The 5,523-nt window shown below is 45.0% G+C and overlaps 1 long non-coding RNA gene across 1 annotated transcript; it reads right to left on the bottom strand.

The window, feature by feature from the left end:
* Positions 1 to 937: 937 nt before the first annotated feature.
* On the bottom strand, positions 938 to 1,351 carry LOC113462775. The gene is made up of 3 exons (XR_003385901.2): positions 1,263 to 1,351; positions 1,079 to 1,177; positions 938 to 988 (listed from the first exon to the last, which is right to left on the bottom strand). It is a non-coding gene; the product is annotated as an uncharacterized LOC113462775 (long non-coding RNA).
* Between the last annotated feature and the right edge of the window lie 4,172 nt (positions 1,352 to 5,523).

The raw sequence follows: 5,523 nt of genomic DNA, 5'->3' as shown, positions 1-5,523 counted from the left end.
AATACTTAAAAAAAAAGAGCCCATGAAACTGTTCTTGGCAATACTGTTTACCATGTGAAGCAAGAGCAGAATAGGAAAATGTCATCCCATGGCGCTTCACGGTCAAAGAATTTGTCCAAAAAGAAACCTCTCTATAAGAGAAAGTAGGGTCGTTATGGGAAATTCACTCCATCTAATTAATAAAAGTCGCATCCCACCATCTCCCCTTCAAGTGAGTACCCAAGCAGCCACTGCAACATCACGGCACAGCAGCCATTCAAGCCCCCCTCCCTCCATCTCTTTCTCTACCCTCCTTTTCTTTTACTAAAGACCATCTCCCCCTTCAAGTGAGCACCGAAGCTGCAACTGCAACATCACGGCACAGCAACCATTCAACCCCCTCCCTCCTTTTCTCTCTCTACCACCCAAGAGGGGAGAAGAAATCGAGATGAGAAAATTAAAAGAATCTCCACCCTCCAAGAAGTCCATCTCCAATCCCCCTATTTTTCTTCATGATGGCCCAGCTGGACCAGGAGTAATGACTTGTGAGGGAAGGAAAACCAAGACCAAAACCAAAAAAGAGAAGGGATGAAAGATAAGAATGGCTTCAGGCGTGTATCAAGCCAACCACATCCCTCCTCTCTCTCTCCCTCTCCACCCAAAACAAAACTATTGTCCCCAACTTCCCCAATTGCCCCTCTGCAGGCCAGGAAACCCTCCACCTCCCTTCCATCCAGGGGAAAGACTCGTAGCCAGCTTCTGCTTCCGGAGGCCTTCCATTGGCGACCGGGCCGGCCCTACGTGGATGAAGGCCTGCCTCATTTCATCTGAACACGACTCGCTGCGGAAGTATGAAGAGATGGCGTCGGCGACGATGGCGGTCCGAGCCCATGCTGGCCTCTCCGCCGCCCGGTCCGGTTCGAATATGCACGCTGCTGCCAGAAAATAGGCCGTGGGCGCGCGGCCCGCTCGCACCCCTTGCTTCGCCAGGCCGCTCTCCTCGCACCACCTGAACCCATTCATATATTATCCCCCCGCATGAGACATGACTAATAGTATTCTCGTCCTGTAATTAAAAGGAAAATAAAATTTTACTCACTTCTGAAGGCCTTCCCACTCCACCTGATGGTGTGCCTGGCATCGGTTGAAGTCGGACTTGGCAAGCTCCAGATACACATCGTTGTTCACGCGTGGCATCCTGCAACCACCATCACACGTATGAGCCATCAGGTTTCTAGCAGTGAAAAGGAGCCAATTCTATAAGTCGCTTTTTTTTCCTTTACCTGTAGAGGGTCTTGCCAATCCAAACGACATCTGCACCTCCGTAATGCTCGATGTACAACCTCGTCTCTATGCGTGGTAGGCTGGCGTACCAGGGAAAGTGCATACCGCACCTGCGCGAGTTAATGGATTCTGACACCAGTAAGCAACTACACCCGTACCATTAATTTCTTTCCGAGGAAAATTAATGACACAAATATGGAGTAGTCAACTATTATTATTATTATTATTATTTAGTACGGATCAATCATATCCGGTGTGAGCGGATAGATCCAATAAAGTCAAAAAATAGAATACCTCGGAGTGCCAAGGGCAGCTCCCCATCACCATACCATAAGGTACCTCCGGAGTGACAAGCTACAAACGCAGCTACCCAATCCGCAGCACCGTTACCTTCACGGTAAATATGCGTAACCTGAAAGGCCCATCCATCCCTCGCCATGGCCCAAATATTACGGAGCAAGGGGTGGTCACACCCGCCACCCCTTGAACCCCCCTGGATCCAACTAATAACGGTGGCTGAATCACCCTCCAGGATGATAGACCTGGCCCGTAAGACGCATCGGGCATAGCAAAGGCCCGCCCAGGCTGTACTCAGCTCCGCGCATGGAACCAAAGTATCGAATAACTGACTGCCACCAGCAGCCACGACCCTGGCAGATGGATCCCGAATAACAAAACCCGCGCCTCCCCTCGTACCACCATCTAGAACAGACCCATCAAAGTTGACCTTAAGGAAACTCGGGGGTGGGGTTCCCAGGTGAAAAACATCGTACGGTATACTGCCGAGGCAGGGTGGGAACCCCAGATGTCCCGAGCTGTCAAGGTCCCTCCAACAGGAATGGAGTAACATAACTCAGCCGCCCGAGCGCAAGCACTCTCGACTACATATTGCAGCGACATACGTCGTTCACCAAACAGGCGAGAGTTCCTGGCCAGTCAAATCTGATAGGCAGTACAGCTCGCTCGAATAGCCGCCTGACGAAACACTAGGGACTCCGATCCCTGACGCATGGCTGATAGTCAATTTTAAAGACCACGCAATAGCACGTATCTGGTAGAATAGTGATTACGGGTATCGATCCACAGGGATTGGGGTACAGTTGTTTTCTTAAAAATATTTGAAAAAAAGGAAATTTGTGAAGACATTAAACTAAGCAATTTTAATAAGAAAGGCAATTAAAATGATATCAGTTTGGGGGAACCTAGGGCAAGGAATTCACCACTAACATCGGAACAAGGGTTATTTGTATTTTAATTTATTCTTGGATTAACATGCAAATTAGCTACAAGCCTAATAAGCATTCGAATAGAAATTCACAAAAGTAATTTAGGCATAATCCATCTTCAGTTGGCATGAAATGTCTACCCTAATCTAAGGTGGCAGCACATCGCATCTTCCCTAAGCATGGACTATCTTATATTTACTTAGTGATCATGAAGAACAGTTGTATAAACTTCATACTTAAAATCACAGAAATTAAATATGAGATGAAATAAAATATTCATTAGGAGCAAAATAAAGTTTATACAACTCCAGGAATAGAAAATTAAAAACATAAAATTCTTGGCCCTTTGTTAGGGCTGCATCCAGCCCTAGTGAGGAGATCAGCCTTCCATGGAGTCGTGGGCGGCAGCAGCAGCGGCACAGCAGCGGGCTTCCATTTCTTCCTTCCAGCTTTTTCCTCTCCCGTGGGACTCCCTTAGCATTTCTTTTTTTTTTCTTTCTTTTTCCGTGGGAAGTTCTTCCCAGAATACCCAAAAGCCTCTCTTTCCTTTTTACTTCGGTGGGAACTCCGTCTCTCCCCCCCGATGCCCCTGAAGAGAAGAACTCCTCTCTTTATATAGGCTGCCCACCTCTCTCTCCTCTCCTCTTTCGAATCAAGGATAAGGACGCAGAGATTCTATCCAGTCGTTGTAACAGAGAGCTGTTGGATTTGCTCGATTTATGGACGTGAAGTGATCCAAAAATGTTGTAGATCTGATCCCGGATCCTTGGAAAAGCTCTGCTTGCTGGCTTGCTGTTCCGGATGTTGGGAAGAACACACGGAAGGAGCCGATGCTGCTGATCCGGATGGTTTGGATGCTTTGGGAGGCCGTAGAACCTGGGATCTGGCCTTGGAATCTTATCCATGGATGCTAAGAAGCTGATTGCGAACGGAAGTTGGGACTCGGCCAACGGCTTGGGAGGAAATCTGGGATGATACAGATGACGTGGGACGTTAGAATGTTGCCCACGGCTGAGAAGATCTGTGTTCTGTTTCCGAAACAGGGGAGGATAGTTTGGTTGTTTACGGGATGAGGATGACTCCATGGAATCAAGCCGGAATATGTAATTTGAGTTTATCTCCAATCCGAACGGGATGAACGTGGGATCTAGTGGAAGAAACTTGTTTGATTCGCAGGAGGGATATGGCTGTGATGTGGAGCTGGGATGTTGGGATCTCGGCTGAATGCAAAGAAAACTTGGTTCCGGGATGCAGGGGATTCATCCAAATGCTAGGATTTGATAGATGCTGAACGGAATGAAAGGGAGATGAAGATGAGTTGGTTGTTGAGATACTCGGATGCTGGCGTTTGAGAGAGAGAATGATACGGTTGCTTTGAACCGTGAGCTGGGATCAATTCGAATGCTGGGATCTAGGGATGAGCGTGTGATTTCGAACGTGAGATCGTTCCGGGAGAAGGATCTCATGCGGATGGTAGCTGTTAATAGGAAAGCTGTGAACTCGGAAAGATGAAATGGATGTGGAGTTCGGGAGGATGAGGTGGATGTTAGGAGATTAGTTGTGATGAAGACACGGGAGACTTGATGGATACGACTGAGAACACATGGGAACAGGGGATAATGTTCACGGTTGGGATAATCGCGGAGGAGATGAAGATGGCCTGGGCTTATCCATGGGTGGTTGAAAGCTAGATTCTTTGGACGGGCTCTGTCGTGGAACAGGGGAAAGAGGATAAATCTAATGATGTTAGGAATGAATGGATCCTAAACGGGATGAGTCGGACGTGTGATGGACTCGGTTTGGGAGAGAAGAATTTTTAGGAGAAAAAGGACTGATTGTTGGGGTGATGAGATTGCTGGGATTAATCCGGGAGTTTGGACTCGGCTAGAAATGAATGGGTTGTATCATGGGTGTTTGATACAGGGAATGTGATCCTATTTAGTTGGTTGGAACGTGTGGGAAGGGAATTAAGTGACTGAGATGTGACACAGGGAAATTTTGTTGAGCCAAATGCAGGAAAGGAACAAGAGAGTTGGGATGAATCTGAAAGGATCTTGATTTGCGGGGCTGCATGCGATTTGGGTTCAGAATGAATTTGACTTGACCTGCATACGTTAGATTCAACCAATAAAAAAAAATCAAACTTGAATTATTTTTAATACTTTATTAAAATGTAATGATGAAAGGAAACATTTATTTTTTTCATGTTTAAATATAAAATATGTGCATTAAAATGATGATAAGTGCTATGAAAAAGATATTAATTTATGCATTATTTAGCACTTATTACACCCCCCAACCTACATTTTGCTAGTCCTCGAGCAAAATAATAGAAAAAACTAACTCACTTTCGCAGGAATCGCGATTGCATTTACCGAATGCAATAAGGCTTTAAACCCCTAGGTGACCCTAGTGGACGAGTTTTGTCTCGTGAGGGTTTCCAGCTCAGATACCCACAAACTGCTGACTAAAGAATTTATTTTATTGTTTTATAAAATCTAATTTCAAATGCATTAATGCCAAGAATTTCAAAAGCACAAAAAGTTTTAATTACTAAGTCAGCCCAAATTCTAGGTCAGTATGCAACTTAAGTTGAAGTTATTAAGTTTCTGTTAGAGAGTTGTAAGACTAATTTATACTTGGGTGCTCGGTGAAATCTGGACCATACACAAGCTAAGATTTTAGATTCCCCAAAATACTGCTAAAGCTAGTAGTTTCCAAGAATTGGTCAGATAAGACCTAATCACTGATTCAAAATCATCCTATCTTGCAGGATTTCGAGAGTTGTGGATGTTTACTTTAATACCTCATGGGCTTTATCTGTAATATTCCAGTTTACTCGAATTTTTACAACGACGGCTTTCACACTATCATCTTTTTCAAGGTCAATATTATTTTCTCTTTCTTTTTTATTATTATTTTTTTTATTTTTGTATAAATAAATTATGCACTTTTACTCTTGTAATGATTCCTCCGTGTAGCGAGCATTCAGTCAATACTCCCACACCAGATGGCATAAGGTGTTGGGCATCAA

This window comes from Phoenix dactylifera, unplaced genomic scaffold (assembly GCF_009389715.1).
Source record: "Phoenix dactylifera cultivar Barhee BC4 unplaced genomic scaffold, palm_55x_up_171113_PBpolish2nd_filt_p 000202F, whole genome shotgun sequence".
In the NCBI taxonomy this organism is placed as follows: domain Eukaryota; kingdom Viridiplantae; phylum Streptophyta; class Magnoliopsida; order Arecales; family Arecaceae; genus Phoenix; species Phoenix dactylifera.
The sequence above is the reverse complement of the archived record's forward strand: the minus strand, read 5'-3'. Positions and strand labels throughout refer to the sequence as shown.